Here is a 10,623-nt window from a genome sequence, read left to right on the forward strand (position 1 = left end):
ATTTTGGCTCAGGTCATGATCTCACGGTTTGTAAAGTCAAGCCCTGTGCCGGACTCTGTGCTGACAGTGAGAAACCTGCTTGGGATTCTCTCTCTCCCTCTCCCTCTGCCCCTCCCTCACTCTCTCTCTCTCAAAATAAATAAATCAACTTAACTAAAATCTTTATAAAAAAAATCTTACAGCAGAACAGAATATAGCTACCCGAAGTTCTATTTTCTGAAGTAGATGGTTCAAGAGTGGTAAGAAAGTAAGGCACAAAAAAAAAAAAAAAAAAAAAAAAAAAAAGACTTCAGTGACTTTTTTGGAAGTCTGCCAAAATATTTTAAATATGGATATTTGTGGCAGGATGATACCTTACAAACCAGGATCTTAGGCCAGTAAAAATTCTTTTGGCTTAGAACTTTTAGAGGTTCACCCAGTCTGAATTAACACCCAACATTCCTTGAAATTTTTATTTTTTATTTTGTTAAGCTATTTCAGATTTACTTTCTACCACGTTTGAGTCACTAAAAACCAAACTGGATAGCTACACTATCTAACCCCTAGAAGAACAGGAGCTGAAGTGTAAAGTAAGAACCTTGATCAATGCTTTGTGACATTGCTGCACAATAGATTCAGCTAAGTAGCTTTCAAAAACATACAATACCCATGTCCCACACAGGTTATGTCCTGGTATTAGTAATTTTAACAACTCTACCCAGCTGAGTTTAATGTTCAGACAGAATTAAAAAACACTGCTTCTGCTACAGTCTTTTTTTTTTTTTTTTTTTTTAGGATAGAAAAGAGCCCTTCAAAGGGCTTTGTCCACCACTGTTCCCTGCATATGAAAGTGGTCAATAACTGTTAGATTCTCAACTGTTTCAACTCACCAGGGGTTGGAAAACTTTTTATGTAATAGGTCAGATAGTAAATGTCTCAGGTTTTGCAGGCTGTAAGGTCTCTACCACGACTACTTAACTCTGCTGGTCTCCACCTCCACGACTGGATCCTGGCACTCTAGTGCATAACCAGCCATAGATCAGAGGAGACATATGGACCTGGCTGCATCCCAGTAAAACTTTATTTACAGAAACACGTGGCAGGATGGATTTGGCTCGCTGGCTACTGGCCATAGTTTGCCAAACCCTGCAGTATATCACTTCACGATTCAACTCTTGCAGCCTTTTGCAATTTTACTGTTGTAGCCTTATTTTATAGATTTAAATTATTTGTGATTATAAAAATATTGCCATGGACTAGATAACTAAGAAACTATTATACACGATTATTAAAGAAATTGCATAAATAAGAATGACCAAAATAATAACCTCTGCACTTTTTATCAGACTACCATCTCTATGATGTCAGTTATTAGTGAATTTCATTACATTCTATCTAGGCTGGCTAATATAACTTTGTAAACGATGCCTACTAGGTACAAAGTGATTCAATAGGAATTCCCTAGTGCTACTACTAGAAGAAAAGAACTGTGTAATTGTTTCTATAGAAAGTAGCATCATGGTTAATGGTAGGAAATACGTGGTACATACGGGGTCCTTTTCCTTTCCAGGAAGGACATTGCCTATCAGTTATAGTAAGACTAGATGTGGGCTGGTAATGTTTCCTGATACTGTTAGTAGACAAAATGAAATCTATGTGACATTCTTAGCCCAATAGGAGATGTTTTTTCCAGCGTAGACAATAAGCAGGAAATTATTCTCCCCTCCAAGGGTATGAACACCCTTCCCATCACAACAGTGAAGGGTGTGCTGATCTTGCAAAGGGGACAGAGGACCACGTGGTCATGTTAGAGATGCAGAGAACTGCAGCAAGCCACATCTGAACCAAAGCATATAGCTGGCATTTCACACAGCCATGGGATGAGAGCAAAGATTCCCATAGAAATCAATTGATACAAATTCTGTAATTAAAGACTATAATTTGGGCTCATGCAAAAGGAAATAGTAAAAACCTTTCTATCATTTATATAAAATAAAGCCTGAAGCAGAGATTTTTGGGCAACTGGAAGGGGACTAGAGAAATGTGGAGCAAACAAAAAGTGATCCACATTGGATCACAACTTTGTCCTCAGCCAGACTTTCATGGCGCTAGGACCCTGGGCAACCTTGGTTCTCCTCCATGTGGCCTCTCATCCTCCAGTATACTGGACCAGTTTCCTTGCACGGTGGTCTTTGGAAATATTCTAAGACAGCAAAACCCAAAGCTGCAAGGCTTTTGAGGCCTAAGATCCAGACTTTGCAAACCACTTTACCCACATTCTACTGATCAAACCAAGATTCAAGGATTAGGAAAAGAGACTCTACTTCTTGAGAAGCAGCTCTACAAAACATCGAGGATATCTTTTCCATCTGCCACTCCCGGTGGAGTTGTAGCTTTATTTAATACATTCGTCTGTTCCTTCATCAAACCCTGAGTTAAGCTCTTCGAATTATTATGGATAGCAGACCCAGATGGCCTCTCTGACACCATCTAAAGATTCTGACTCCCACAGTGGCCAAAATGGATAAGAAGTTGGCTTACTAAAATTCTGTCACAGAAGCTGACTTCTGTCTAAGAGTGCATCTCATATAATTACCCCCACTTCACACTTGATTTTGTAGAACCCTAATATTAAAAGAAAAGAAAGGATTTTAGATCTCATTTAATTCCAGAGTAAGCAAGATTTCAATTCAGAAAAAAAAAATGTAACTTTTATTCTATTAAAATAAGAGATAGAGGGGCGCCTGGGTGGCTCAGTCGGTTAAGCGGCTGACTTCGGCTCAGGTCATGATCTCGCGGTCCGTGAGTTTGAGCCCCGTGTCGGGCTCTGTGCTGACAGCTCAGAGCCTGGAGCCTGTTTCAGATTCTGTGTCTCCCTCTCTCTGACCCTCCCCCGTTCATGCTCTGTCTCTCTCTGTCTCAAAAATAAATAAACGTTAAAAATAAATAAATAAATAAATAAATAAATAAATAAATAAATAAATAAATAAAATAAGAAATAGGCCCATGGGGGAAAATTATATTTTTCTACAACTATGCTATTTGTTTTTTGGGGCTTTTGGGGGGAACAATACACTGCAGTATTTTTTGCTCACTGAAGGTTTACTATCTGGTTATAATTAAGAAGAAGCAAAGTGAGGTAGGCCACATGACCAATTCCCTGATTTTCTATATGAGAAAATAGAAACAGGGAAGCTAAGGGTTTCACACAAGGTCACAGAGTCAGCTAATGGCTGAACTGATGCCATAAGACAAAGCTTGCCACTTTCAAAACATTTTCCCAGTTAACTTGGATTCAGGAAAAGTATACTAGTGTTAATCTTTAAGCCTTGCTGCCCTGGCCAGATCAGGGATCAGCACTTTTTTTTTTTTTTCTGTAAAGGCCAGGTAATAATTATTTTAGGCTTTTCATAAAGCCTTTTGTCACAACTAGCCAATTCTGTTGTTATGACACAAAAGTAGGTACAATTTTTTTTTTTAATTTTTTTTTCAACATTTATTTATTTTTGGGACAGAGAGAGACACAGCATGAACGGGGAGGGGCAGAGAGAGAGGGAGACACAGAATCGGAAACACGCTCCAGGCTCTGAGCCATCAGCCCAGAGCCCGACGCGGGGCTCGAGCTCACGGACCGCGAGATCGTGACCTGGCTGAAGTCGGACGCTTAACCGACTGCGCCACCCAGGCGCCCCAAAAGTAGGTACAATTAATACATTAAAAGATGAACATTCCTGTTACCTAATAAAACTTTATAAAAAAAAAAAAAACAAAACAAAACAGGCAGCAGGCCAGGTTTGGCCCATGGGCCATAGTTTGTCAACCCCTGTGCCTGATTTAAAGTTTAAATTACTGGGATGCCTGGGTAGCTAAGTCAGTTAAGCATCCCACTCTTGATTTCAGCTCAGGTCATGTTCTCACAGTTTGTGAGTCCAAGCCCCACATCTTGCTCTGCACCAACAGCACACAGCCTGCTTGGAAATCTCTCTCTCTCTCTCTCTCTCTCTCTCTCTCTCTCTCTCTCCTCTCTCTCTCTCTCTCTCTGCCCCTTTCCTGCTTATGTTCTCTCTCTCTCCAAAATAAATAAATAAACTTAAAAAAATGAAGTTTAGACTATTAAGACTCACTCCCATTCTTCACCCCTTCCTACATTCATACTCTTGTCATGTCTTCATTGTAGGAGGGTTTATAAGCCCTTTACTTTGAGGTTGAATGTATATTGTGGGTTAAACTGTGGCCTCTCTCCTGCCCCAACAAAAAAATTCATGTGATGAAGTTCTAACTCCCAATATATCAGAATGTGACTTTATTTGGAGATAGGGTCTTTAAAGAGGTAATCAAGTTAAAATGATTGGGTGAGCCCTAATCTAATATGATTAGTATCCTTATAAAAAGGGGAAATTTGAAGACAGACATGTGAACAAGGAGAACACTTTGTGAGTATAAGGATGGTTTTCTGCAAGCCAAGGACAGAGGCCTGGAACAAACTTTTCCCTCACGGCCTTCAGAAGGAATCAACCCAAGCCAACACCTTGATTTGGCACTTTTGGCCTCCAGAACTGCAAGAAAATAAATTGCCATTGTTTTAAGATGCCTAGTCTCTGATACTTTGTTACAGAAGCCCTAGCAAACTAATATACCATGTTACTTGCTCTGACCAGGGACGCATGGCTGCAAGTAGGTGTGAGCCAGTCCCCAGTTTAGACTTTAAAAAACTTCACATCTTTCCACTTGCCTTCTCATGGCTCTTCCACTGATATGTGAAAAATATGCTCCGAAGCTGTCCTGCTGGTATAAGGAGCATGAAAGACACTTGAAGCAGAGCCACTCCAGCCAAGCCCAACCTCCAGCTGACCTGCAGATACAGGCAATGATAAGTTATCTTTGTTAAGCCACTGAGTCATAGTTAATTGATTCAAAGTTTAAATTAAACATTAGATAAATTCTCCCAAATAAGACTGTTAATATCCAATACAAGACTATGACTTTTCTTTCCTACCTGTGTTTTGCTGATTCCATGGAAAATTTAAGTCAACAACTCAAAACGTTGCTCACCCCCTTCACCCCCACACCCATTCCTTTTCTCCTCCGGGGAAAATAGCAATGAAAGAGCACTTGAATGGGTTAAGAATCTACTTGCCTGATTTCTTTGAACTCAAGGGAGCAAAATTGCCCTGTAGACCCAGTCTTAATATTGGCAGCTACAAAGTTTACACCTCCTGGGGCGCCTGGGTGGCTCAGTTGATTAAGCATCTGACTTTGGCTCCGGTCATGATCTCTTGGTCCTTGAGTTTGAGCCCCACATTGGGCTCTGTGCTGACAGCTCAGAGCCTAGAGCCTGCTTTGGATTCTGTGTCTCCTTCTCTCTCTGCCCCTCCCGTGCTCATGCTCTGTCTCTGTCTCTCTTAAAAAATATATATTAATTTTTTTTTGCTTTTCAGTTTACACTTCTTCACCAATCTCACGTTATCAACCAGGTTGTTTCTTTTTCTTTTTTTCGCCAGCTTTATGGATATATAATTGAAAAACAAAAACTGTATACAGTTAAGGGGTCCAGCATGCTGATTTTGATAAGGGCTGTTTAAGAAATGTCTATAAAGAGGTATTTTGTTATTGTTAACTGAGTAATGCAATCCATTTAAAACACACGGATTTATTAAATATTCTTTGAACAGATAGACAGTTGATTCTTAACCTTTCTAGTACTTTCAGTCTTCAGAATGTTGTCTAACACTTTTGGTCTTAGTTTTTGCTGAATAGGATGAAATTAGACTAGTCGGTGTGTAAGTTTTCTAGGGTAGCGTGGTACCACAACTTGGGTGGCCTAACACAACAAAAACGGATTGTCTCACAGTTCAGAAGTTTGGAAGTGCAAAATCAAGGTGTCGGCAGAGCCGTGCTCCTTCTGAAACTCTTAGAGATTCACTCTTGGGGTCTTTTGGCTTACAGCTGCTTCAATCTCTGCCTCTGTCTTCACGGAGCTGCCTTCTCCCATGGATCTCTCTCCCCTTCTTGGAAGGACACCAGTCATGTAGGATGAAGGGTCCACTACTGCAGCAGAACCTCATCTGACCTTTTATACAAAAGAATCAACCAGAAAATAGTTTAAAACAGAATGGCTGGGGCACCTGGGTGGCTCAGTCGGTTGAGCGTCCGACTTCGGCTCAGGTCATGATCTTACAGCTCTCAAGTTCGAGCCCCGCGTCAGGCTCTGTGCTGACAGCTGGGAGCCTGGAGCCTGCTTCGGATTCTGTGTCTCCCTCTCTCTCTGCCCCCAACCCATTCGCATTCTGTCTCTGTCTCTCTCAAAAATAAATAAACATTTAACAACAACAACAGCAAAACAGAACTGTCTTGTTGAAGAAACAGTAGGCAGCCCCTAAACCTGTCCATTCACCACCAGTTCCCCTTTTGAAACTCACATCTCCAGTGGCACCTCAGAAAGCCTGAATCATAGTCTGTAAAATCACTGGCCTATGTAAACTCTGAATTTGTACGAGTTTTCTCAGAAACATAAAATATTCTAGAAGAGTAAATTTTCTGTCAATAATTGTGTTCAGTAAACTTTTCCTATCAGAAAATCAAATTTCATGCCCCTAAAAACAGTTACTCTATAAGTGATTAATTTTTTTCTAAGAAACCACATTATCTTTAGTTAATTTTTTTTTCATCTAGTTTCTACATATACCTGTTTGATTTAACTGTGCAGAAAGAGTTAACCTAGCAGGCTTGGGATATTTAAACACCGCACCTCCCAAAGAAATAACTGGTCCCTGACCAGTTCCTGAGAGATGATGTCTAAGTCCTTGAAATATCCTGTCCGACAAAAGTGTCTGTATGGCTACAGCCTTGGCATTTGCTACACAATTGATGTTAACGGTGTGATTTATGGTGGGGGTCTTGCACCCTGTTGAATCAGTATGACCTCTGGAGGGGCTGGAGACTGAACAGGGCCAGTCACATGGGGGTTCCATGTCTATGTGATCAACCCTGGACACGAAAATTTAGTGAACTCCCCTGCTTGCCAATACCCTGTGTGTACAGCCATACATGATTACAAGGAGAATTAAGCGCTATTTACATGACTCTACTGGCAAAGGTCAGCTGGAAGTTTATTCCAGGACTCTCCTCGACTCCACTCTATGAGCCGTTTGCCTTTGTTCACTTTAATCTGTATCCTTTGCCTATAGTGAACCATAACTATGAGTATACAGCTTTTCCAGGCTTTGTGAGTCCTTCTACAAATCATTGAACATGAGAGTGGTCTTGGGGACCCCTGAAGACATAACTCTTTAAGCAAATATATCTCATTGGAAAATGGAAGGCTGTAATTAGTAACTTCTCTGCAGAATATATATGTGCGATAATTTGACAGTGCTGTGCTGTACATTACATTTGTTTGTGTGTAACATGTAGGTGAAAAGTTCCCAAGCCGCACGTAAGTGGTCATTGAAACCGGTGAGAGCTCAGGCCAGGCCCCGAATTCTTATAAAAGGATATCAACATTACTACTGGCTCATCCTATCTTTACAGGGTGTGATCTGTCCTTAACCAGTCACACAGAGAACTTGTCCTCCAAGCTCTTGCAAAACCAGAATGATGGCTGAAGCATTTACTAGCAATAAGACTCGAAGAAAATCCCATAACCTCTGATCCTTAGTCTCCTGTTTGTAAGCAGAAAAACAGTAAATAATCACACTGAATTATTGTCAAGCTTAACAAAAATAAGGTACATGTGACTGAATAAAAATAACAGAGGATGGCTCTTTGCCACTAACCTTGCTAAAGAGGGTCTTGTCTTTCTATCACATTTTCTTTCCCTTCCTTGTCTTCCAAGGAGGATTCTGCCTTTGCCAGGTTCATTATTTGGAATTTGATGTGCAGAATCAGAAAAGAGGGAAAAGATAGAAAGAGAAGAGGTACATAGACTAAGGCTGGGGAGTAAGTTTTTCAGGAAGACTTTTGGAAAGATAGGTCTAACAGGTGCTGCAGAAGGGAAGAAAGTGGATGGGTGATAGAGGTTTTTTTTTTAAAGGAGTGTTGAATCTTCTTCATAATACTTGCAGATCACAGGTATAAACCTGAGAAAGCTCAAACAGTTTGCTGCCCAAGTTAAATAAAAACCGTAGAAATGATACAGAAGACTGCTTGAGGAATAGATGTCCAACCTTTCTGTCAGAACATACAAAACTTCATAATCTGGTACTTGTCTCATTCCTCAGAAATTCTTTCACTGAGTTCCACTTGAGCTGTATGTCCTTAACTCATATCATGGGGATAATAGACTCGAAACTGTATTGTACCTGGGGACATTTTTCAAATGTGATGTCATACTCCAGAAACTTCCCTCAGAACCTAGTACCAGAAAGATTGGTTTCTCTAAAGATCTAATCTGTTTCTCCCTTCTGTACACTGATAAGCACATCATTATGGCTATCCTTACGATCAGAGTCAAATTTCTAGTCCAATTTTTACAATGTCCTAACCTTTAATATTTATTTGCATTTGAACTGCTTTCATCATCCTTGCATGAATGACCAAATCGTGCTGTTGGGAACAGAGAAGGATAACACCACCAGAACAGGAAGAGTTTGAGGTTGTTAGGAGAAGACATGGAAGTTAACAGACTTCCTTTATGTGTGTGTGGGAGAGGACATCAGTGGAAATAGCCTTAAGACAGGCAAAAGTAAATCAACATGCATTTAGGAGCTCCAATAAGCCAACAAGAATAGGAGAGTTTGATGGAGCTTTAAGAGTCAAGCTAAATGAAAGAAGCTTCTTATGAAACTTGACCCAGCTTAAAAGATCCAAGCAATAAAAACAAGCACAGTGTTATGGTTTCAGGATCTATGCAAAGAATTCAGTTCATAATCAGGTGGCTGCAAAGTGCACAGTTTTGATTTTTAAATACCAGTGGATTGAACCTTGGAGTCCCCCTGGAAAAGACTAAGTGTGCTTAAGGATTTAGAGAGGTTTAACCAGCTGGGGGTGAAAAAGTTTGCAACTGAACAATCTAGGCAGTTATGTCAAGTACTGTGCCATGCAGAGTACCCATATTTTATCTCTGTGATTATAATATCAACCCTAGAATTTGATTCTAAAAAAGAATCTTCTTGAACCGTTATAGACTCCAGGAGGCAACACAACGGGACTTTTCTTTGAAGGTCTTTTTGGTGGTTTCATGAACAAAGTCCAACATGTTTGTGTCAGACGCATAGAATCACACCCAAGAAGAACCTTAGAAATCATCTAGCCCTACTCCCTCATTCTACAGGTTTAAAACTAAAATTCACAAAGGCCAGAATCAGGCCGTTCAGCACAGGCCAGAATCAGGCAGTTCAGCTAATGGCAAAAAGCTGAGGCCTTTCCTTTGGATTCCAGCACAAACTCCCTGCTCTGTGAGAACAACATCAGTCTATATTCTGCCCAAAATGTTACCAATGCAAGCTCTACAGATAAATTTGAAGCTATTTCTGGCTCAGAAACAAAGACTTACAGCTCTACTCTTCCTCATAGGGTACAACAGGTCACATTTGCCTTATTGTCTTACAAATTATTCCTATTTTAACTCGTCTAGCTTTCAGATTCCAGTATAATTTGCATATTCCATAAAATTCCCAAGTGACTTTACTGAGCATATGTGTTGACAATGTAGACAAATTTCATCTTATTACTTGTTACTACATGTCTTTCTTTATGAATCTCCTCTGTCTTTTATGACTCAAGACTTCCTTTCTAAATCTCCCTGGACCAATATGCCTCTATTTTCACTAAGGTTTGGTTAGCTCTTTCAAATTCAAAAATACAATCTGTAAGTATAAGTCTTTTCTTCAGCAGGATAGTCATACTTTGTAGTTTCTTGGTAACTTACAATTTCCCTTCAGTGTCCTTCATCCCAGGATATTTGGAGAAAGTCTTATTTGTCCTTATTTTCTTTTTTTTAAATTTTTTTTTAACGTTTATTTATTTTTGGGACAGAGAGAGACAGAGCATGAACGGGGGAGGGGCAGAGAGAGGGGGAGACACAGAATCGGAAACAGGCTCCAGGCTCTGAGCCAACAGCCCAGAGCCTGACGCGGGGCTCGAACTCACAGACTGCGAGATCGTGACCTGGCTGAAGTCGGACGCTTAACCGACTGCGCCACCCAGGCGCCCCTGTCCTTATTTTCATTCCATAAGTATCTCTGCTTCCTAGGAACATCTTCAAGTTCAAGGAAAGAAACAAAACAGAACCAAAGTTGTATTAAAGTATAGCAGGTACATTTTCAGGATCATTATGGATTCTTGGTTTGCTTAGAAATTCTGCGCACTCTAGGGGCACCTGGGTGGCTCAGCTGGTTAAGCGTCCGACTTCAGCTCAGGTCATGATCTCACGGCTGGTGAGTTCGAGCCCCGTGTCGGGCTCTGTGCTGACAGCTCAGAGCCTGGAGCCTCTTCAGATCCTGTGTCTTCTCTCTCTCTCTGCCCCTCCCCCACTCACACTCTGTCTCTCTCTGTCTCTCAAAAATAAATAAACATTAAAAAATAAAAATTAAAAAAAAGAAATTCTGTGCACTCACGTTTTTTAATAACACAAAGTCATCATTATCATATTTTCTATTTTTCCTATGGCCCAAGACCTATTGTTTTTCTTTATGTTTTACAAAT

At 40.4% G+C, this 10,623-nt stretch overlaps 1 long non-coding RNA gene across 1 annotated transcript in view; it reads right to left on the reverse strand.

The window, feature by feature from the left end:
- LOC123595936 overlaps nucleotides 1–9,911 on the reverse strand; it is a 46,448-nt gene extending 36,537 nt beyond the window's left edge. The window contains exon 1 of the long non-coding RNA XR_006711447.1: nucleotides 9,848–9,911. This is a non-coding gene — a long non-coding RNA (uncharacterized LOC123595936). The remainder of the gene's footprint in view (nucleotides 1–9,847) is intronic.
- Nucleotides 9,912–10,623: the final 712 nt, after the last annotated feature.

Source organism: Leopardus geoffroyi, chromosome A1 (genome assembly GCF_018350155.1).
Source record: "Leopardus geoffroyi isolate Oge1 chromosome A1, O.geoffroyi_Oge1_pat1.0, whole genome shotgun sequence".
Lineage (NCBI taxonomy): Eukaryota > Metazoa > Chordata > Mammalia > Carnivora > Felidae > Leopardus > Leopardus geoffroyi.